This window comes from Pezoporus wallicus, unplaced genomic scaffold (genome assembly GCF_028554395.1).
Source record: "Pezoporus wallicus isolate ANWC-B61680 ecotype Strahan unplaced genomic scaffold, APGP_CSIRO_Pwel_v1 contig_865, whole genome shotgun sequence".
Lineage (NCBI taxonomy): Eukaryota > Metazoa > Chordata > Aves > Psittaciformes > Psittacidae > Pezoporus > Pezoporus wallicus.
This window is the reverse complement of record NW_026636827.1, coordinates 1,157,528-1,182,196: the sequence shown is the minus strand read 5'-3', so window position 1 is coordinate 1,182,196 and position 24,669 is coordinate 1,157,528. Positions and strand designations below refer to the sequence as shown.

The 24,669-nt window shown below is 39.1% G+C and overlaps 1 pseudogene; it reads right to left on the bottom strand.

Annotated features, from left to right (window-relative positions):
• Positions 1-24,669, bottom strand: part of LOC130595272 (von Willebrand factor D and EGF domain-containing protein-like) — a 184,152-nt pseudogene that overhangs the window by 49,562 nt on the left and 109,921 nt on the right.

Here is a 24,669-nt window from a genome sequence, read left to right as displayed (position 1 = left end):
TACATATGAAAGCCAAGACACAATCTGAACTATGCCTTGCTGAAGACCAGTAATGAATCTATTTTAATAACATGTAAGCACATATAAATACCCTCAGTGAAATCATATTCTTATGGAATTCTCCGTAATTTTAACTGACTAGGTTGAAAACTGTCTACAGCTTCTTTCTAATATAGGGAAAAAAACAAACATGGAATTTCAGTGAGTTTTCAGATGTCATGTTACACATTTTTTTACTCAGTTATGTTGATTTGTATCTATTTTAACCAGTGAGTTTTTCATTATTGCTAGCAAGTTAGCTATGATAACTGATGTGTCCATTTAGCTGTGCATGAAGACTGAACACTGTGCATTGAGTTCAGGCTGTGGTTTAGAAGGAAACTCGACATCCCTATATCCAAGCTAACTAGCATTAGTGCAGAATTCAGTGCTTATATTCCATCTGAACAGGATATGCTTTTAATGCAACATTGCAACAGTTCCTGAAGTGTGGATACTGAGCCATAGCTCACTATTAACTTAGGTGTCAGCTCTTGACAAAACTGCCCTTTGAATACTATGGTGGCATGTTCTCTATATGAGAACATGGTGGCATGACGTTACAGACAGATAGGAACAGCCCCATGCTTGCAGGCTCTTGTTCTCATGGGGGACTTCAACCACCCTGACATCTGTTGGAGGGACAGTACAGCCCGGCACAAGCAATCCAGGAGGTTCCTCAATTGTGTGGAAGACAACTTCCTTCTGCAACTAATAGAGGAGCCGACAAGGAGAGGTGCCATGCTTGACCTCGTGCTCACCAACAGGGAAGGGCTCGCTGGAAATGTGATGCTCCAGGGCAGCCTTGGATGCAGCGATCACGAGATGGTCGAATTTGAGATCCTCAGGACAGTGAGAAGAGCGTGCAGCAAGCTCACTGCCCTGGCCTTCAAGAGCGCAGACTTTGGCCTCTTCAGGAACCTGCTTAGTAAGGTTCTATGGGATACAGCCCTAGAGGGCAGGGGGGCCCAAGACTGCTGGTTGATATTCAAGGATCACCTACTACAAGCTCAGGAGTGTTGCATCCCAACTAGAAGGAAGTGCAGCAGGGGGGCCAGGAGACCTCCTTGGATGGATAAGGAGTTGCTGAGGAAACTTAGAGGGAAAAAAGAGGCTCATAAAAGGTAGAAGCAAGGACAGGTGGCCTGGGAAGAATACAGGGATGTTGTCCAGGAAGCTAGGGACCAGGTTAGGAAAGTTAAGGCCCAGTTGGAATTAAACTTGGCTAGGGATGTTAACAGGGATTCTATAGGTACACTGCAAATAAAAGACTAGGGGCAATGTGGCCCCTCTCCGGAAGCTATCAGGAGAACTGGCTACCCTGGGTTTGGAGAAGGCTGAGGTTCTTAATGACTTCTTTGCCTCAGTCTTCACTGGCAAATGCTCTGACAACACCACCCAAGTCTTGGAAGGCAGATGCAGGGACTGTGAGAATGAAGACAGGCCCATTGTAGGAGAGGATCTGGTTCAAGACGATCTTAGGAACCTGAATGTGCACAAGTTCATGGGACCTGATGAAATCCATTGGCGGGTCCTGAAGGAGCTGGTGAATGAAGTTGCTAAGCTGCTGGCCATCATATTTGAAAAATCATGGCAGTCAGGTGAAGTTCCCGATGACTGGAAAAAGGGAAATATAACCCCCATTTTCAAGAAGGAGAAAATGGATGATCCAGTGAATTACAGAGCAGTCAGTCTCACCTCTGTGCCTGGCAAAATCTTGGAGCAGATTCTCCTGGAAGGCATGCTAAGGCACATGAAAAACAACAAGGTGCTTGGTGACAGCCAGCATGGCTTCACTAAGGGGAAATCCTGCCTGGCCAATTTGGTGGCCTTCTGTGATGGGGCTACAGAACTGATGGACAGGGGTAGAGCAGTTGATGTCATCTACCTGGACTTGTGCAAAGCGTTTGATACTGTCCCACACAACATCCTTGTCTCTAAATGGGTGTCGTGGTTTAAACCCAGTCAGGCAACTTGTTCACTCACTCCCAGTGAGTGGTGCTGGGCTGAGGTGTCAGCTGGGGTCAGGTGTCCTGTCTCTGCTTCCTCCTGGCTTCCCCTCCTGCCTGGCAGAGCATGAGGCTCACAAAGTCCTTGGCCAAACCAAAACATCATTGTTATCTGCTCTGTTCCCAGGCCGAAAGTCAAAACACTGCACTGCACCAGCTACCAAGGAGAAACATGACTGCTACTGCTGAACCCAGGACAATGGGAGAGACATCAATTTGAGAGGTGGACCACTCGGTGGATAAAGAACTGGCTGGATGGCTGCATGTAAAGAGTTGTGGTCAATGGCTCAATGTGCAGCTGGAGACCAGTAATGAGTGGTGTCCCTCAGGGATCAGTGTTGGGACCGGTCTTGTTCAACAACTTTGTCACTGACATGGACAGTGGGATTGAGTGCGCCCTCAGCAAGTTTGCCGATGACACCAAGCTGTGTGGTTCGGTTGATACCCTGGAGGGAAGGAATGCCATCCAGAGGGACCTTGACATGCTTGTGAGGTGGGCTGATGCCAACCTCATGAAGTTTAACCATGCCAAGTGCAAGGTCCTACACCTGGGTCAGAGCAATCCCAGGTACAGCTACAGGTTGGGCAGAGAAGAGATTCAGAGCAGCCCTGCAGAGAAGGATTTGGGGGCGTTGGTCAATGAGAAACTGAACATGAGCTGGCTTCAGTGTGTGCTTGCAGTCCAGAAAACCAACCAGATCCTGGGCTGCATCAAAAGGAGCGTGACCAGCAGGTCGAAGGAGGTGGTCCTGCCACTCTACTCTGTTCTCATGAGACCTCACCTGGAGTATTATGTGCAGTTCTGGTGTCCTCAACATAAAAAGGACATGGAAGTGTTGGAACAAATCCAGAGGAGGGCCACGAGGATGATCAGGGGACTGGAGCACCTCCCCTATGAAGACAGGCTGAGAAAGTTGGGGCTGTTCAGCCTGGAGAAGAGAAGGCTGCATGGAGACCTCATAGCAGCCTTCCAGTATCTGAAGGGGGCCTAAAGGGATGCTGCAGAGGGACTCTTCATTAGGGACTGTAGTGACAGGACACGGGGTAATGGGTTAAAACTTAAACAGGGGAAGTTTAGGTTGGATATAAGACAGAAGTTCTTTACTGTAAGAGTGGTGAGGCCCTGGAATGGGTTGCCCAGGGAAGTTGTGAATGCTCCATTCCTGGCAGTGTTCAAGACCAGGTTGGACAGAGCCTTGGGTGAGATGGTTTAGTGTGAGGTATCCCTGCCCATGGCACAGGGGTTGGAACTAGATGATCTTAAGGTCCTTTCCAACTCTAACTATTTTATGATTCTATGATTCTACGTTGAGAACAGTCATGGGACTTGCCTTCATGTTTGTGGTTTTCTCTTTGCAGGAGTATTAGGATGAGCAAGTAGAGACATTTGGTAGTGGAACTTCAGCTAGGAATGGTATTGGGTTTGATTTTCTCTCTTAGGCTCTGAGACTGTCTTACGGAAATTATTGCTTCTAATGAAGTAAGAATTTTGAAGCCAACCAAAGTCACTCATGGATTCAACGTTGTAACATAATAACTATGAAGAAAGTAACAGTTCCCCCCCTTTAATTTTTGCATTCAAACAAATATAAAGGGGAAGTTATGAACTCACCAGAGGCATTTGGGGGATAAGGAAGGATGAAGGTTTAAGGATTACCAAAGGATTACCTATTACATTAGCTTAAAATGAATTTAAAATTCCATAAACCAGTAGCTTGACTCAAATCTGAGATTTGAAAGACAATATCCTGTAAGTACTGTAAGCAATGGGCATTAGTATGGAGAAACTTAGAGAACTGTACTTTTTAGTAATATAGAAGATTTACCAGCTCTTCCACCACTTACAGATCAGAGAGCTCTGGTGGCACTAGCCAGTATATGGTTCTAGCCCTTTGTCCTATAGAAATAAGAACAAGTATTTTATATTTTTATCATAATATATGAGATAAATTATCTTTGAGAAATCAAAGACTGGACCAGAGGATCTTTCGAGGTCCCATCCAACCTGGACTATTCTATGATTCTATAAACTTCTTAATCTAATAAATTAACAGCATGAGAGAATTTCCTCCTGTGTCCCAGAGGATCAGTAGTCTTGTGTTAGCTATGGGTTGTTGCTGTGTCCCTTCAGATATGAACTAGCTCTATACATTTGATGTGCAATTTGGGGGGCAAGGTTCACATGGTTTGGCAGTGAACATCACCTTATTCTGCAAACAAACCCAGTGAAGTGGGTGCCACTACATCTACAAGTACCTGGTCATCAATAACAGCAAGAAGGAGCTACTTCAAAATTTGCCCTCAACAGTGATGACTCTGTGTATTTCATACCTATTTTTACCCCCTCTACTGTACTCTGCTTTGCATTGCTTATGAATCCTTCTTCTTCAATTCATGCTTTACTTTTGCAGTTAGTGGCAAAACTCTGGTGTTGCCTTAATGATGTCAGGATATCGATCCGGTCTGACTTACTTACAGTCTTAAAGGGCTTCTGAGTGTCTTTAACAAAACAGCAATCTTACCAAATTTGTGAAAATAGGGTTGGCTATCTTTAAAACCTGTGTGCTGTTATAGCTACATGATTAAATGATGTGGAAAATTTTAAGAGGAGATAATCTTGCTCTCTATTCTGTCAGTGTAAAAAACTACAGGGCCTATATCCTCCATATATTATTTGTTGGAGATTGAGTTGTTATTATCACTTAAAAGTCATGATGGCACAGTGATTGCTTAAGCAAAAGGTGGCACATTCTTGGTAGGAGAGAAATGTAATCTGTTCTTGATGTTCTGATTGAGTGTAAATATTATTCATGGCACATAGCTGACTCCTCTTCCCTAGTGGTTTTATGGCTTGGGCTTCATTGGTCTTCTATTGCTGAGCTACATAATTTCCTAAATATATCATCTGTATTGGAAGCACTTAACAAATTCTGGATTGACAGAGTATATGGATCAGTGAAGCTGGAAACCATTTATCTCTAAAATTATGTAAACATATTCTTCCCACTGTGCCTACTTTAGTTGTTATGCTTGGGTCATAGCATATACACTACAGGCTTCTGCGGTTATTTTTCTGAAAATACTTAATATTTTATTAGGTATCCCTAAGGAGGAGAAGCCATTGGAAGGACTCTCAGATTCCCTTTCTATCTTGACAAGTACATGAGTGGATATTCAGTGGCAATTACAAACTCAGAGGGCAGGAAAGGGTCACAGCTTATGTTCAAAATGCCAGGCTTATCCCAGCCTTGTGCAAAGATTACTGGTGTACCATTTGCAAAACTGTCTTTCATGAGACCTAATTTATATGGAATGTCTTTGTGTGGCATTTCTAACCCCACTTCAGATGCCATTTCATCACATACCCCTTGAAGGAGATGTCCTTACATCATAACTGGTCAGTCTGGAAAAAATGTACATTTTGTCCTGAAATGCACAATCTAGAAACACTAAAACAGTTTACAAAAGGGATTTCCAACTTCCAGCATAAATTCCAAAAATGAATTGTGGGCAGAGTTTTGATGGCTTGAGTCAGAGCTAGGAGCTGGAAGGCACAACATTGGAATGCAATACTTCCCTGTTTTGGAGCCCACGAGAACAGCTGGGAGGTATTACAACACAGAGGCAAATCAGAGTATTATTTACTATTTATTTGGTATTTCTGTTATTCCTTCTTTGCAAGAATCTCAGACAACTTCATAGCTAATGATTGCACATCAAAATATTCCTGCCTTCAAGTAGGCCTTGAAACTCACTGCATAAATGATGTCAAGGCTGGTTAGTTACTCATTGCAAAACACCCTCTGAATGCTGAAAAGTGTATGCATTTTATCTACACCTATTAGTATATATGGATTTTGTTTTTAAAAGTTCTGTGTGTAATGTGGCTGCTTTAACAGATTTTAAGATGTGTCTTCCAGGAACAGTGCTTGACTTAATCTATTAGAGTAATGCTATTTATTTAATGAAATTGCTTATGATTTACATTGGTGTGAGTCTGGAATCTGGGCCTTGATCTTTTTAATGCAAATTTACCCATTCTGTTAGATAAGAGATGAAAGGAGACCATTATGTTCTTCAGTCATTTCCTGAAGCAAAATCATTGTATTAGTTCTAGCAGTTAAGAGGTCCCTACTGCTGCAGTTAGCCCCAGAGATGAAACCTTGGGTTGGTGACCAAAGCTCTTACTGGATTTATTTCTGCGATGATGAGTGCCAATAATGACAGCAGTAATTTCAAACTTAAAAGTTAAGAATGTAAAATTTAAGACTATTATGTTTCTCTGGTGTTAGACTGAGCACTATGTGTTTAAACACATTCTTTTAATTCTAATCTTTTAATTTTGTTCTCCTTTTATATCCACACCTTGTTGTTGATCTGACAGTGGTGCAAATGAGAAGGTCACAGAGATCTCTCTGATGCAAAATCAAAGTGAATTCAAAAGCACGATGAAGATACTGGAGTAGTGTAAAACATAAAGTACATAAACATAACAAATAGCTGGCTTATACAAAAATATATCAAGTGCCAGATGTCTAGAACACTGCAAATTAACTGCTATGGCAGGAGAGCTAGCAGTGGTTTTCAGAATGGAAAAGCAGAACTCTATTACAGAGATCATAAAATAATCTCTCCCTTGATCTTTGGCTCCCTAAACCAGGAAAGGCAGAAAGAACTTGCTCTGAACAATCATTTATCGGTGATGGATATGGCACTGCTTTGTCCAGTAAAATTGCTGATTTACTAATAGGAAAAAAATAAATCTTTTGTGATGCCACCAATCTTTCTAATCTGCTAAAGGAAATGCAAACAGATGGGTATCTCTGTGACTGTGAGTGATGAAACCAGTCTAGAGAAATACCAGTAGTGTCTGACAAGAGGTAATATTACAACATCCAGTAACATCACCAGCATCTCCCATTAGGATATATTCATTTTCTTTGTGCCAAGAATATGACCAATGATACTGTATGGTTTGATTTAATAGATCTGCCTCTTCTAACAAAAAGGTAACAAGTATTTTATACAAATGTGAAATGTGCCCAGGGAAGCTTGGACAGCTTTAAAGTCCTTACACTTTCCTCTTTATTGGAATTCCAGCAAAATTAAGGGACTTCATGGATTTTGAAGAGAGAGAAACAGGTTTTTTTTTGTTTCTGATACAAGAATGTGTTTTTAAAAATAATAATTTCCATTTATATCTCAAACTCCATACCAGCTTTGATACTGATAATGTTTTTCCTTAAGACTAACCTGATGTACTTCAAGAACAATTGCAACTACGTCTGGTTAATTTAAACAGTACAGAATACTGATACAAACCAGGTAAAGCAAATAAGTGAGAATAGAATGAGGCCCTGCTTTCTTGGCAGAGCAGGTAAATACAGCTCAGAAACTTATTTGTGGAGTTACATGGTTTGCAGTAAGTCAGCTACATCAAAAAATTAATACCTGTCACATATCAGTGCTGAGGAAATGGTACTTTGCTTATTATAAATCAAATTTGAAGGACTTCTGCATGCAGCTCATCAAACATATAGTAAACAGTTATTTTCTGGCATATGTTTTCTGCTCAGTATGTTGTTGTTTCTTTATGAAAAAATACTTATCCTTTAATCCTTAAATCACAACAATTGAGTATAACTTCAGGACAAAAGTAGCCAATAAAAGTACAAAATAGGGATTATCAAGAGTATTTTCAGATTAAAATTACTGGAGTTAGAAAGAAGTGGCACATAATCTCAGGATTTTCACAAGCACCATAGTAAGCTAAAAGAGATTTGTTCTGTTTCATTTGAAGACTGATAGCATAAGTTACCAGGGATAGAAGCTATTATTCTAACAGGGAGGATTTACAATAATCATAATCCATAACTGTACATAAATTTAATTGAAAATCCAATATTTTTTTGTCTGAAATCTTTTAATCATTGATGCTACACAGTACTTCAACTAGCAAAGCACATGAGTAAAAGCTAAACTGATCATTTTGGTCATAAATTAGGACACTCATACAGCTGCAACAATTGCTTTAATTTCTAAATATTAAAACAAATGACTACTCTTGTTTCACCTTGAGGCACAAGATTCTCGTTGTTTATATTGTGATATAATTCACATGAGTGAATATAAGGTTCTGATGGAAGAACAACAAAAAATTCTCTTTATTCCCTCCCCAAAATGCTCAAATTGGTTGCATGGCTACATTTGCAGCACAAAGTCCTGGACTCAATTTGCATATTTGAGAGGAAAACCAAATTCTCAGCCTCTGATATACTGCTTGCTTTTGAAAGAAGTATATATTATTTTCAGATCCTGATACGTGGGATATTTCTTAAAACTTGTCTGGAGCTGTGTATGACACTGTGAATCACAGTAAATGGCAACTACTATCTACTCTTCCCTTTTTTAGAACATAAACAAATTTATTGGTTAATGTTTATATAAGCATGATGTAAGTTTGTCTGATTTACTGTACCAATACTTACAGCTGTAGACTATCTGTTCTACTCAACAGCATTTAAATGCCCTTTAGGGTGTTCAACGCATATTCCATTATCCCATTAATGACAAGGTGTAGCTTTGGGCAAGAATAGAAATCTTAGTTTATTTATATGAACAATGATTTCTTCTTCTTCTCAACTGCTTTTACAGCTCCACCAAGTTACAGAAGAGTTGATAGCTGACTTAGTGACTCTGACAGACTTTGTAATACTTTGTCCTCATTGCTAGAGAAAGAAAAAAATTGGGTTTATTTTTGTGACCTTTAGATTCAGAGAACTGGCTAAAATCAATTTATAATTCAAAGAGATTGGATGATACCTACAGTAAGCAGTAAAATTACTTCTGCTTTGATAGCATGCATTAAAATACAACACCAAGGGAACAGTCATTGATTTGGACACAGAATGGAAAGTAAAGGTGGGTTTGTCAAGTGTAGCAAGTTGGAAAATAATTTGAGAGGTTTCAAGCCAGTCTGTCTTAAATATTTAAGAAAAAGGTTTAGATGAAAACCAAGGAATCTGATCTAATAGCTACTGTTATTAAGGAATAAACATGAATTCTCTATGCAAATCACTCTATGCAGTAAAAAGGGGACAACCATCCAGACTGTCCCTAGGGAACCATACGCTGAATTAGGAGAATTTCATTGTGAAAGATCAGGATCAGGTGACTGATCGGTGGTTGCTATGACATTGCCACTTTCTGCCTGAGGTCAGCACCCAGCTTTTCGTTGTTGCAGCAGAAGACCTCTTCTAATGATCAGGCCTCAGAGATTAATGAGACTACCTGAGTTTCAGAGCTCCTTAAGGAAGATTATTGCTCAGGCTATGAACAATACTGTTGAAATGCTTTAATTATCTGTTGCCTTTAGTTGTTGGTATAGTTGTTCTTGCATGACACTTTGTTTATTATCATCTTCACAGTCACTTTGGGGAAAAAATGCCTTGCAGCAAAAGAATTAGGAACAAAGGAAAGCAGAGTGATACTCATGTTTTGAAATCCTATGCCAATGCTGTGGCAGAAGTATGGATGTGGTGATTCATACCATCTGCTCCCTAGTGGCAAACAACATGGTTAGTCTATTGAATTTCGACTCTCAGAGCCAGGTAATACTGAAATAAGACCTGCCAACTGCTTGTCAGGCAAGAGTGAAAGAAGTTCACTCTTCAGTGATTGATTATAAAATATACTATGTTGTAATGCCATGTTAGTTCATATTTTCTTACAGCCTTTGTATGCAAAACCTTTTTAATATTCTAAAAATGAGAAAGTACCTGATCTGGGGACTTTGGTACAGGTTCAACCATTTCCGAAAAACCCAGCTGGACATCGTCCACAGACATAGCCAATGTAAGGGGGTTTCCGATCAAAGCAGAATACTCCAGGAAAACATGGCCTGTTGGCACAGGTAGTAATATGTGATAGCTGTGCTGCATGGCCTAAAAGAGAAGGAAGTTCAAGCATGTTTATTTCTAATTTCTTATTTTATGTAAAATTAAACAGTGACTGCCTGAGTCCAGCTAAAGCTTTATAACTGCTTTTATTATATGAAAGTCTAATTAATGCAAAATGTTCCCAAACCTTGAGCCAAACATGAGAATGTCCTGTAGGCACAGTGTAACAGAACAGCTGTTTCTCATTAAAGCAAGATTTATTAGTTCTCTAATTACATGTTTTCAAGTTAATTACTCAAAGTTGTTTGGCATTTATCATGGATAATATAGAAACTGTAATTTTCAGCATAAGTGAAAGATTAACTGAGTGAGAAATTGTATTATTCAACATCCTTTTGGTCTTTTAAAATTGGAAGGTAATCATCAAAACTTAGAGCATATACCTACCTTTAAAAACACACTAATACATATGTTTCTAATCTAGAAATCATCCTTAATGTGTCAAACCTTGTATGACAGAAGACTGTGTTAATTATCTTAGAACTACGTGCAGAAGTTAACACTGATAGTATATTTTATCACTTATGATGTCACTGACTAGCAAGTGTATATGAACTACCTGTGAAGTATTTAATAGTGTCAAGACAGAGAACAGATGATGAATAAAATCTTAATGATGGTTGTAGATCTTTTTTATTTGCCTCCAGTGAGGTCTCATTATGATTCTCAAGAATCTTCATCTTGCCCCTGATCTACAACATTATGATGGATACCTGCAAGAGGCAAGTTCTGTCTAGGTGTTGGCTGGCCTAGTACAGATTGGAAGAAAAGGAGTGAGAGTAATATAATCTTTGCTTTTACATATGCCCCTACACAACAGATATGCGTAGTCTCAGTTTTTCTGCTCCCTGCTTTCATTAGAACATCAACTGAACATGCAACACTCATAAGAACAGGGCCAATGTAAGTATCATGCGGGTGCACACCCATGTTAGAGAGTTCTGTAGTTCTCCATTTCTGGGAAACTGCCACAGTTAAGTTTGTAGTTCAAAAATCCATCTTCACTTACTCAATCCACAGTCTCAATCCAGTGGACTGGATCCATCAAATACAGAAATAAAATGTCAGCATCACTTGGTTATGGAAAACTGGCATAAGCTGTCATTCTTCTCATCTTGTTTTTCCATTGATCCCTCAGATTTAGAGTGATTTTGTTCTACTTCAGAAGCGATGCAATTTCTAATTAAGCTTGACCACTCTACTACTGCTGTAATGTCTCCCTTCCACATAAAATTGTTTACCAGCATTCCATGGTGTCCTGGGTTCAGCAGTAGCAGTCATTTTTCTCCTTCTTGGTAGCTGGTGCAGTGCAGTGTTTTGACTTTCGGCTTGGGAACAGAGCTGATAACAATGATGTTTTGGTTTGGCCAAGGACTTTGTGAGCCTCATGCTCTGCCAGGAAGGAGGGGAAGCCGGGAGGAAGCTGAGACAAGACACCTGACCCCAGCTAGCCAAAGAGGTATTCCATACCACAGCGCGTCATGCGCAGGATGTAACTGGGAGTCAGCCGGAAGGGCTGGGAGACTGCAGGGTTGGAGGAGGTATCGGTCAGAGCTTGGTCGGGCTGGGGGGGCCGAGTTATCGGTTGCCTGCTGGTGAGGTGATGTATTCTCTTCCCTTGTTATTTCCTTTATCACTATTATTACTGGTGGTAGCTGTAGTGGTTTGTGTTATACCTTAGTTACTAAACTGTTCTTATCTGAACCTGTGGGAGTTGCATTCTTTTCGATTCTCCTCTCTGTCCCTCCGGGAGTAGGGGGAAGGAAAAGAAGGGGAGGGAGTGAGTGAACAAGTTGCCTGACTGGGTTTAAACCACAAAACATGGTCTGATGTAATTAAGGGGTTTTTTATTTTTAACTCTATATTTCTATGGTACACTATAAACAGCTACTGTAGGTTTACTGTTAAGATGGTAAAATGTATGATTTCTGACTATGTAAACTGCAGCAAATTAAAAAAAAGTAGTTCATATCCTTGTATACGTACCAGATCTATCACTCATGTTAAAAGTCTTAATTACAGGAGAACCCTTTGCTTCTAAGAGTTGCAGTGGTTGCTTAACCTCAGTCTTGTTATTTTTTCCCCTCATCTATTAAAACAAATCATGCACTTACATTTGCAAGTTTTACCATTTCCCTCCATCCCACTGGGGCAAATTCCACATGCATATGATCCAAAGGTATTCATACAAGACACTCCAGGAAAACAAAGACCCTCATCACATTCATTCCTGTCTTCCTGACAAGTAAGCCCTGTGGTAAAACAAAGGGGAGATTAATAATCAGGAAAGATTACCTGTTTATTCCTCAGCTCAAATGTTGAAACACACTAAGGCTTACGTCTCAGCGGTAAACTCATTACAGGGTATGTCACTCATGGTTGAGCCAAATTCCCCACTGTCTCACTTAAACCTACCTTTATCACACTGTTTATTACTGTTGTTATTGGCACCAGAGGTGCTGAATTGGAGAGGGTTGCTTGTAGAAAACTATGCGTGTTACATAAATTATTTCCCCTGCATTTGCCATCTTTGCTGCTGCTTTTAGTGTCTTGTTATGGGAGATCTTTGTCATATACTGAAGAAGCCAGTGAATGGCACCATTTTGGCTTTAGGGTTGGAAGAACCTTGTATTGACTTACTGTACTTTCCATTTCTATGACAAATTCATTTTAATTTGTATAACCAGTAGCTTCTTGTGAAACAGCCTGATAGAGTCTGACTGAAGTTAAACTTTGCAAAATGATCAGATTTTTTATAAAACAATTTTTTCTATTTAAAATTAAAATTTGAAGAAACATTCTCACAGTGTCTCTGAGCCACGCTGCCGGTGTACATAAGATAAGCTGCTATAGGACCTGAACCCAAAATGATGTGTCTAGAGTATTGCTGATTTGGAAAATAGGGTTTTAAATATCCCTTGAAGGAATTGATATTCAGATTCACAACTCTGGATGATTTAATGGATACCTATAGGGTAAGGTGACCCAAAAGTTAAAATTAATATCTGAACAGCAAATGATGCAGAGTAATCATGTATGAAGTTGTTAAAAACTCCTTCAGGCTTCAGGTATGCGTGCTGCTGTCTCTGTGCACTTGAGAAAACTTGTCTGGCTATATCTGGTTACCAGAATAGGCAGCCCTGATGGCAAGACGCAAACCAGTCCACATCGCTTCTGTTAAGGCCTGCCCTTTGTCCCTGTAGGAATACCCAAGGAGACTGGGACACCTTCTGGAGAGTCTAGGTATCTGCTTCAGGACATACCACAAGGTACAGAAACGCTTGTTTCAAATCAGATATCCAGCTTTATCATGAAAGAAGATCTAAGGATAAAAGAATATGTGTTGGTTTTTTTTTTCCTTCAAAAAAGAAATTTGTCACAGTGAAATGAATTACAGGATGATAATAACAGAGCATTATTATTCATCTCCTACAACATAATCTCTCATTGCTTCAGCATTTCAGATAGCTTCCACTGCTCCTTTCAAGTTAAAATAGCATCTCCATTTAAAAAAATCAAATTGAATTCTCTATTGATTGAGCTGCCTTAAAAAGCGAGTGACATCACCCTCTCATGCTTATGTTTTCTTGTGGAAAAAAAAAAAAGAACTGCAGTGCAAAACCTGCATCCCTTTATTGGTGCCATCTCAGGCTAAGTTGTTCTGGGTTTGCATGCTTCTTGCTTCTTTAATTTAAGATAGACATCACATAGTATTTCAGGGCTTAACTGACTTTTTTTCCTCCCTTTTTACATTTTGGATTAAAAGTTCTAATCTATAATTTAACTAGCACTGTCGTAGCATCAGACTGCTTTTCTCTGACAGCTTTCTATGCACATTGTAAAATTATTAGACATCACATTATGGAAAATATTCTATGAATTATCCTCTGATTAGATTAGTAATTATTTTCTTTCTTTGAGTATCATATAAAGACTAAACACAATACCACAGACGATGAAAGTAAGAATGAAATTCTCAGTTTCAGTAACAACAGCCATTTCTCTCTCAGTCCCCTCTCTTCCCTCCTACATACTCTATTTTTGCTGCAAAGAGCTGGCTTTAAAATCTCAAAGATGAGAGAATTACAAAAAGCAAAGCAACACCATAAGTAACAAGCTAAATTTTAAAATTCAGTCACTTGACTGATTTTTGTAACATAAAGGTGAAACTATAAAAGTGCTTCTTTTCACTCAGAGCGATCAGATTTTAAACAGTATCTGATCAATTTGGGCATAATTATACCCCAGCTTGAGTCCAAGAACGAATGTTTTCAAAGTCTGAAACTTGGTTGAAGATTGCTGAAGAAGAGCAGAAATGGACAAAAACTTCCTGCACTGAGAAGTGTCGGTTACTCTGTTTGCATGACCTCCAGTGCACTGCAACACAAAGGAGCCTCAATTCTCTCAGCACTGCTACAGTACAAATGGAAATAATAGGAATAAAAGATCTTCAGGTTGCAAGGTTGAAACATCTGTTTCACATTAAGTTGACTCTAAAGGAACAGGCAATTTCATTTAAGGACTCTGTGTTTGTTACAAGCCATGAAAAACCCCCAAACCTTGGGGTTTTCTTCAGTTTTCTGAAAAGTAAAATGAAATTATAGTTCCATCTTCTTCCCTCCTCCCCCAATTTTATATTAATTACTGGTATTGGGGAAAGAAATAATGTGTTTTTGATTGAGATACAGTTTTCAAGGATGAGTTCTGCGCTCATGTGGGTGATGTTCTGGCTTTCAGCAGCCAAAACAGGAAACAACCAGATTTCTTGTCTTCTTAAGAGTGTCGAAGAAAAATGAGTTTTGAACACTTGATGAGACAAATGCATATAAGTCTCTGCAGAAATTTAAAGTAGCTATAATTCTGGAGTCATCCTTCTCATCAGATTTTCCAATGTCTTCTCTCCCTGTGTTCCCATTTCTACATTATACCCTTACGTTGCCTGAGATACACCGATGCACCTGAATTGCCACCACTTAGCAACACACTGTGTTCCCTACGCTGCCACTTATCCTGCATCAGTGTTTGGGAAGCTCTCAAAAGGGTTAATGTCTTGTTTCTACTACCTGTTTGTTATCATTTGTAAAGATATGATGGTGAAGTGGTGCTGTCACTTGAGTAGCATAGTATCGCCTTCTCATTAGATTATTGATGGTTTTCTGAGGAATTGAGGCATAAATATGGCATCAAGGATGAGCTTTTATTGTTGTCACAGAAGCTGCCCTGAAGTAAAATCACCTACTTCCCAGCTGGCTTTCAGCTCCACTTGCTTATAATTTTTCACCTGCTATTAAAACTTTCAGATGTATTCCTGTTTCACTCAATCATATCTTTTTTTTTATTGTTGTTGCTTGTGTTTCAGCATTTTGAGCCAGGGAAGAACAAAAAAAACAGTGCATTTTTATTTAACCTGGCAAAAATTAAAGGTTCAGGAACACCAAGTTGTTCTCTGGCCATCAAGGTGTCCTGAACCCTTGTCTCTAGAGTTAGCTGTATGTTGCTTTCAAGCGTGTTATTATAAATTTAACAACACTTTGTTTGCATAACAGTGAGAACCAGATCTCAGAATACATTCTGTGTGAATTTATAAACAATGCACTGTAATTATGGCAGAATGTTTTATATGGAATAATAGAGCTTGATTTCACTCCATCAATGTGCAGTGGGAAGGGCAACAGTGTGAAACAAGTATCAAAGAACAGGAATACATCCACTTAAGTTATTAACTCATGAAATTATATTGTTTTTTATTCTTTTAATCCATCTCCTTACAAGCTGTGAATAATTGTTCTCATTGTAGATCTACAGTGTTTAATCAAATACAGCCTTAAAGGTTCCCAAATTTCCCTGTGCTCAGAGGAATGTTATTTCCAGGGGGATTCAAGACATTGTGCATATGTTTGTTTGGTTTGGGGATTTTTATATCTTGATCAAACTTTCATTTTCTAAATTCATTCTCTGTGCTTAGGCTTGTGTGTTCTTGCATCAGTAAAGTCTCTGGTGGCATAAAGATAACACTGGATAGCAGGAGGCTTTGGCTATTTGGTAGCATTACCTGGAGTTAACACCGCCTAGGTGTCACAAAGCTTTTAGGACATTTTACTGAGCTTCCACTTCTGAATGATTTTTACTTTTAATTTCTGCTGGACTTTTATAGTTAATGAAATCTGGATTTGCCATCCCACACGACCAAAACAAAGAAGGTTTAATGAACTGCTGAAAAGTAGGGTACCTTGCTGCCTGCCTGCATGAGCCCACTGGGTAAAATCTGTTCATTGCTTATTTTTAAAATTTAATTTCTTCTATATAAATACACTGTAAGCAGTAATAATTATGTGCATTTGATGTTACTTCTACTTGTTTTTTCAAACCTATAGGACCACACAGCAGTCAATGTTATTGGTCTCATTAATTCATTCATACTTCAGTGTGTGAACAGAGTAGGAGTTTTGACAGGTTCAAGGACTGAAATCTGAGCTCAGCTTAAGGTGTTCTTTTCTTACTCTGCTTTTGAAAGGGTTCTGATCCCATGATCAGATGTCCCAACACAGTTTCAGTTAACACTTTTCTCTTGCAAAAGTCTAATTTGACTCTGACAAGAATGGGCAGTAACAATGTCTTTCTAATGACTGCCCAGTGACTTGGGAGAGTGGGTATTATTTTAACTGTTCCTTTGCAAAGCTAAGCAAGAGCCAGGTTTTGAAATCCAGTTCAAGTCCTGTATGTTCAGATTTGCCTTGTACCTCCTGAAGAACTAAACTGGAAATGAAAATACAACTTCTGTGAAAGTCAAGGTGAAGGCATGTTTAGGGCAATGTGAAAATCTGTTATGTTGGAAGTGAGTGTTGTTTGAGCAGCAGGTACTTGGGTGCCTGCCTGGAGGAAGTGGTGGGCAAGACCCAACAGTGACTCAGCTCAGCCAAACTCTAGAGGCTTAATGCAGCAGAGGGTCTAATGGCTGGCTTCCCTGGTTCCAGTATGCAGAGCTTGGGGAAGTAATTGTCCACATGCTGTCAGAAGTGTTTTTTCACGTGTGAATCATTCACAGATGTATTGAGTGTGATGAAGCTGCCTGTAAATTGCATGATAGCTACATGTTGATGATACATAGATGATACACATGTTCTCATTTATGTTATCGACTAGATGCTTCTCTTTCTCCTTACACTTCACGTCTTCACTCCATTCCTCTTTGCACTGTATGTCTTTTATCTACCTCTTTGGCCTCATTGCATTTCATTCTCCAACTCCTCCTCTTTGTGCTTCTCATTCTGCTCTTCTAAAAGAGTCTTTTTATTGATGCAGTGATCATCCCTCTTCCCTTCCTCTCTTAAAATCATATTGTGGACAGCCCTGAATCTAAAAGGTTGGATTTTGTTCCATAAGCATGCCTGACAACCAAATAGGCTTGTGGTTTTATGATGCTTAAATTTAATGAAACTTCAAGTGGCATTGAAGGACAATTCATTTTTTCATGTTTTCCATATCTACTTTTTCTACCTAGACCTAGAAAAATCATTCATTTCCAGTTCTTTTGTTGGCTTAATTTAGTCAAATCCTGTGGACTACAAAAGGGTCCTGTATCTTTGCTCTTTTTATCTTCCACTCCTAGCTCATCTCATAGGCACACAAATACATGGGAAACAAGCACATGGAACTGAGATTGGTGAGGTTCACAGCCTCCCTGAGTGGTCATTTCAGTACTACAGAGCTTTAGGTACTTTCCCCTTCCTTGAGCATGGATAATTAGATAGCTGCACATTTTCTATTTGTCTAAAGCTAAGTCATGGGAGCAGAAGAGGAAGCTTATGTAGTCCATTTGAAAGCTTGTAGTCATGCTGCACTCAAAAAATCCTGTAGCACAATATCTCTCTAGTTGAACTGGAGATGGAAACAGTGAAGTGTTACCTCCCAAACTAGGGGGACATTTACAAATGTAGCTATCCACACTGTCCACACATGTTCTGCTGCCGCAGGGGTTTGATTTGCAGTCATTAATATCTTCCTGGCAAAATTCTCCATCAAATCCATTTGGACATAAGCACAGGTATTCACCAAGGCCTGGAGGGAATTTAATATTGGTAATACACGTTCCACCACTGAGGCAGCTGCAGGGCTTCACTCCAACCTGACAAAGGGAAGAGGGAGTTGCGGTAAGATTCCTTCAGATAATCACAGCTAAGAAGTACACTGTTATCCTTTATGAAGGGACAGATTTGTAATGCAGACATGTTACCTAGTGCTGTGAAATCTTATTTCTAACCTATTTTCTTTGCCTAGATAGATGGTCTCATACTCGGCATAATTATTTACTGAACGGAAAGCTTGACTTCAAAGGGATTTTTTTTTTTTTCCCCACCATTTAGGTTGCACATTCTAATTTCTTATAAGAAAAAAAAAATCTTACTTGCCATAACAGCAGTTTTTACGGAGTATCTGAGTGCAGCTCCTTATTCTTCAAAGAAGTAATGAAAAATCTTTTCTTTGTCTGCCTGCCCTCCTTACTGTTTCACGTTACAAATGGTTCCCAGGCAGGAACATGATTTCAGCATTCCTTAGCTGGTCTTTCTCTTCAGGGAAGAGAGGTCCTTAGTTGTATTTTATGTATGTACAAGAATGACATTTCAACATTTTCAAACCTCTCTATTATCTCGCCTACTTAAACATAGCTCTAGTTTGAAATGTTTCCATTAAAACCATATCTAGACTCCAGTTTCCCCTTTGCTGTGTGGGTTCAGTAGATTGGTATTTTTGATGATAGTGGTTTGAATGAGTAAAAGTAGGAATTTGTATGAATAAAAATCTTCTCCTCACAAAACTGTTCTTATGTTAAGAGTCTGCATCCCACTTTATGGGCTCATCCTATCACAGGATTAATGTTAGGTTATACAATAAAGACAAAGCAATGCACATGCTCAGCCAAGAAACTTGATGTGTGGAGTACTGAAATAAGAGCAAGAAATCCTCTAAAAATATTGAGAATGAGTTATAATCTCCCTTTTATAGCTACAGCATGGTCTTTTTTTGTTATATGCTTTTTTCTGCAAACCAAATGCAGAATGTGAATTTTAAAGCAGATTAATGAACCATTAAAAGGCTCTGCAAAAGCGTTCTTTCAAACAGCAATCAATAGCACTCTCGTTCCTTGTACTTAGTTCCTATGTTCTCATAGATATTTATTCCATTAGCTGATCCTTATTGCTGTGCTGGATAATATACACTTATGAGGAAAAAGCTGAAGTCCTAGTTTTCAAGACAGTAATAAATTATTAGCTGTAATGACAATTGCACTGAGGCAGTGACATGATAGGCTTGTTTTGTTTTTCCTTTAAAGTGTTCCTTTTCTTACCTTAATAGAATATCTTCTTTGAGCATTGCATTCATCCAGCACAGAAAATTCAAAGGTCTGCATTTCTTCTGAATCAACTTTCCAGATAAGAAGGCCAGCAGGAGAGAGCCTGGCATCCTGTGGCCCAGCCTCTAAGACGAATAGCACAGCTGACCCTTCTGGATCCACTGCTAACAACTGATAAACAAAATTCTCACCAATAAATGTCAGCAGCTGGCTGGAGGGGGCCTGGAACACAGGGGGCAGGCTGTCTAAACAGAAAAAAATGAAACCATGATTACATAAATTCCAGTTTCTTCCATGTAAAGGGTCACAGCATGGGTCTTTGTAGGGATGATCTCAAAAAAAAAAAAAAGAGGTACAGAATGTACCCTGAGACTAACAGAGGAAGCAATTTAGATGTTAGAGGCAGCAAATGGTTTTATCAAGAAGCATTCATGCCCATACTGAACTTTTCTCCCATGCTGAATTTTGATTACTTTTCATGTGTTATCTGATAAGTGCGAGGTGACCAGACATGACTTCTGTAACCTCTCCTTAGTCCCCCAGCTCTTACTAAATCTTTAATTAATTGTATTTCTAAGAAATATGTATTTCTTCTACCACTCTATCTATCTATCTAAATATAAGTAAACTAAATCTCAAAATGATGAACAACAAATTAATTGGATGGGCAACTCAAGGAGAAGGGGGGATTTTGTAACTTCTCCATTGAGTAGACTCTACTGCCTTTACAAGAGTAGTAATTGAGCCAGAGCAGTCAGTTGGACATTTCATCAGGATTTAAGGTCTTTCCAGTACCAGCAGAGGTCCATCAGTGATGCTGAGATCTTTTATCCCTAGTGACATAGTGTATATTGTCACTATTGGCATTGTTATTTTTAGTGGTGGTGTTTACATTCAGTATTTCCATAGTGAAAATAAAAACCTAATGGTACAAGGCTCTTTTACAGTAGAAGACAAATGCTACCTGAAGATACTTATAATATGAATAGGTATATGAGGGCAAGGTAGAGAGAAGTATTACATTTTATAATTGGAAACCAGGGAAAAGTAAAATTGGATGAGTACCCTGAGGTGACAGCAGTTCTGTACAGAGCTGGGAATTTCATCTCCATGTCTTAAGCCTCCTCTGTCTCAAGCCATCTTTCCTCAATACAAATTGATATTTAAACAAATCTTCTCACAATGTAATTTGACTGTGGTTATGTTTAACTTAAAGTACATCTCTAATACTGAGGATTAGTGTCAAGTCACGCTCTAAAACTATGAACTATATATGTGATTTCATGAGGACTGTCTCTCCTTGCATTATGCTTGTGGGAAGTCATCATTAGGGCCTTTTTTTCTTCTTTCTTTTTTTTGTGGTGCATATCCTTTTATCAAGCTTTGCTTTCCATAACATGTCTCATATTATGCAGTTATTTAACTGTGTCTCTCCACTTCTTGCTGTGCTATCAGAGCTTTCTAAAATGCTTGTCCAGCAGATTGTCCTGGCATAACTGTTGAAAGCTTCCATCTATTAATTTACCTTTTGTTTCCCAAGCACTTAAACCATGGAGCCCATAAAAGTTGTACACAAAGTAATCAATGAAATATTGATGCTGGGCATGCATTTACACATAAACACAAAGGTGTTAACTGGATGAAGGGTAACGAGAAGTTATAGACACAAAATCACATAAAATCAGGTGTTTTGAAAGTAGTCTGTGAGTAAGAACGTTTCTAATTCCGCAGAGATCTCCTTGCCATCCAGTGAATATATATATGCCCTACCAATGCCCTACCAATTATTGCAGAACTTTCAAAAAGTTTTTCACAATTTTGAAAACAAGTCTGACAAATCCTTTAAGTATTTTTAAATTCTGAAATTATTGTAAAGTGAGCCATTACCTGTTTCAGATTTCCCAATCACTTACAGATTTATAAATTCCAAAACAAATGCAGTTATTCCCTTTTAAGCCATTTTCTGAATTTTAAAATCAAACCGTCTTGATATTAACAACGAGTCTGGCAACATAGCCATCTGGATCAGCTCATCTCTAGAGGTGCTACAGCTGTGACCAACATAATAGAAGGACAGAAAGGAGGCAAGGTTTCTGAGTGACAGGTAATATCTCTCATTAGACTAAACTATATGCTGGGGGTGGGGGGGAAACACAGCTTTCAGGTGTACAAGCTCTTCTTAATGTCTGGCTTACCATAGGGATTTTAACTACTCATCCAAGTAACATCCAATGGTATATTTTAATAGCCAATACTTGGGATGGATTTGCCTACACCTTCTCATGACAAGGAGTATTAAATTCCAAAAGCAGGATTTTTTAGGATATAAAAACTAGAGGCATATATTTTTAAATAGAGAAAATTCAAAGTGGCTACCCTGGAGCAGGAATTAATAGGGCTCATGAACAACCCTCTCCTTTCCTACTGTGTTCCTCCTTCCAATATTGATTTCAGACAACTTATGGCTTCTTGTGTTGCTGGAAACTCCTTCTCAAGAGCCTTTCTGTCACCTCTGAGAAAAGCGTGTCTGCTCACTTGTCTCCTCAGGAGTGTCTCCAGTCCATAGCTGGAGCTATGGACTCCAGCTACTGTCACACAGCTGTTGCTGTTTCTGCTGCCATACCTTGCACTGTCTAGGAGCTTATGTCCCTGAGCATCCCCAGCTGTTCCCCAAGGACAAGAGCAATCTTCTCTCCTTTCAGAAGGGTCCTGCTGACTTAGTTACCCTAAAGGAATAAAAAACTGCAAACAAACAAAGCAAACTGGTCCTGTCACTCATATACCTTGTGTGTGTTTACAGAACCTAAAAGTGCAAAGAAACTCTTTCTAGAACCAACACAGGAATCTACAGAGCAGCAGTAATGTGATCTTTATATTGACCGGATGCAATTGTTCTTATGTAAGTGGGGAGGTGCACTTTGAGGGTAATGCTGCTAGAAACATGGATTGCCTCTAAAGCATGCAGTAAGTAATGGTTGTTATTTACACTGGGGATATTGCAATGAAAAAGATATGATTAAGTCCTCAGCATTCAGAAGGTGCTTTAAAAGGCAGCCTTCTCCATGACCCCTGCCACTGGTTGCAGAATGAGCCTTTAGGTTCTGTGGCAGTGAAGGTAATGAGGGGCTGATCCCTATCACTTAGACTCCCTGCCAAGCCAAGGTCTTTTGTGGGGCATTTCACAGGATTTGGCTCAGGGAAAGCAAACAATACTTCCAGACACCAAAAGTACACACTAGTATTTTAAAAACAGTATTTACTCCAAATTGTTCCCTTAAAGATTTGTACCTGCGGGATGATGACAGAGGTATTTAGAATCCATCACCGTTAGCTGACAGACTTAGGCACTGGTGTATCAAAATTTCATTTTCAGGCATTATGTTGGTTTTATTAATTTGAGATTTGCCAGGTTTCTGCCAGAACAAGATGCATGCACAGATACATAGTGTATGCAGTGGAGTAATGTCTGCTTCTGATCAGTCTGCATTGCTGGTGCACCCAATTATTCTCATTGCAATCTGTCCATGCACACTATGCTGGATAGACTCATGTTACCCAAATGAAGGAACCATGTATTTCATAGACCAAGTCATAAATTCCCAGGTAAGTGCTTCTAAATCTTAGAGAAGAGCTATCTTACTTTCATTATTAGACCAGGTGAACTTCGAAATGTCAGGTTCACAGAGAAGACAACGACTGGTAAGGCTTGACTCTCCTTCACCATAGCAAAGTCCATCTATATTACAAGTATTTTCCTGATGAAAAAGGAAATAAAACTGGATGAGTGGTGGGGGCAAGAAAAAAAAGAAATAAGGAAGACAGAAAATTAGCAATTCATCATTTCTAGAGATGAGCAGAAACTCACCTGACTCTTGAAACAATAAAATAGTAGCAATTTAAATGCTGGTACTTTTTCCTGACAGGGAGAAAACATGATGTAAATTTTCCCGTTTCAGTTTGAATGTGTAGCTTGTGGCTTTGAATGTTTTAGCTATGATGTTGCTTGTTGTGGAGGACTGCAGCAGAATGTGATTCTCTTTTATTTCTATTTCTACATTTATGTAGTGTGTGTGATCATTATTCCCAGCTGCGACTAATAATATGTTGGTTATTAAGTAGCCCTCAAAAGTGAGCTCCATGAGACTAAAAGATACTGGGATTGGAAAAGCTCCGTTTGAAATTCTGAAATCCTTTTCTGGTAACTGAATTAAGTGCTTTGTAAAAATATGAAAAAGCAATGATATAAGATCAGAAAAAGAAGTGCATTAGAGTTTAGGCTTCCACAAGATAGTTGTAAATGACAGATAAACACATCGATGGTGCCTATGTTGAGCAGAACACCCCAGCAAAGGTTCATGCAGTGCACTGTGTGCACAGCAGCCTTTGAAGCTGACCTGGTCCTCTCCTGCTTCGGGTGGCCACTGGTGTCAGGCCCTGTGGCTTCCACATGGGCTGAAGACACTTGTATTGTCTGAGAAGCAAACACAGCGACATAATTAACAGATGTAATTAAACATCTACACCATGACAAGGTCCTGTGCCTTTTGCTTGCAGCCTGTGTTGGGGCACACCTGCAGATGGGACCTTATCCAGCATTGCAAATTCCCAGCAAAACATGGAGTGTTGTTGGGAGCATGGGGGATGGCGCTGTTACAGTGGAACAGCAAGGGGGAGAAGCCTCCTGCGAATATTCCTTTGCATACACGTTGCTTTTCTGAGACTAATATGTGTCCTGGTACTGGCCATGTGGTTTCTACCTACTGCTTTATTAGTTTCTCAAACTTTTATTGCAAAGTATATTAGTCAGTATTTTAAATGATGCCACTTTAAGAGTAATGAGTAAGGTAGAGAAAAAAAGGGCTCTCATAATTCCCCCAACATAACAGAACATGACAGATCTTCAACATTAAAATCTGTATGTTAATTAGATTGTATTATGTTGTTGTTTTCAAAGGCTTGATGTTCTGATGAAAAAGATTATTTTCTTTTCTGATATGAGTGTGGTACAGAATGGGGTCCATAAAAGAACACAGAATGTGAAATGGCTTGATATAAAATGTCACCTAATTGAAACACCTTTTCTGAAAGCAATTTAGGTATTACAAAGTAATGGTATAAGAGGAGTAATTAGAATGTGGTCTTATGCAATTGGAAACCTAGTTCAAATAGTCCCTTCAAGCATCTTGAAATAGAAATTATTACCCCTAGAGAATACCAGTATATTGAGAAAAAGAAATATATTTATGAGTGTCAAAAATGTAAGAATAAGGAAAGCCTTTAACAAAAAAAACCTACCCTAGCATTAATTGAA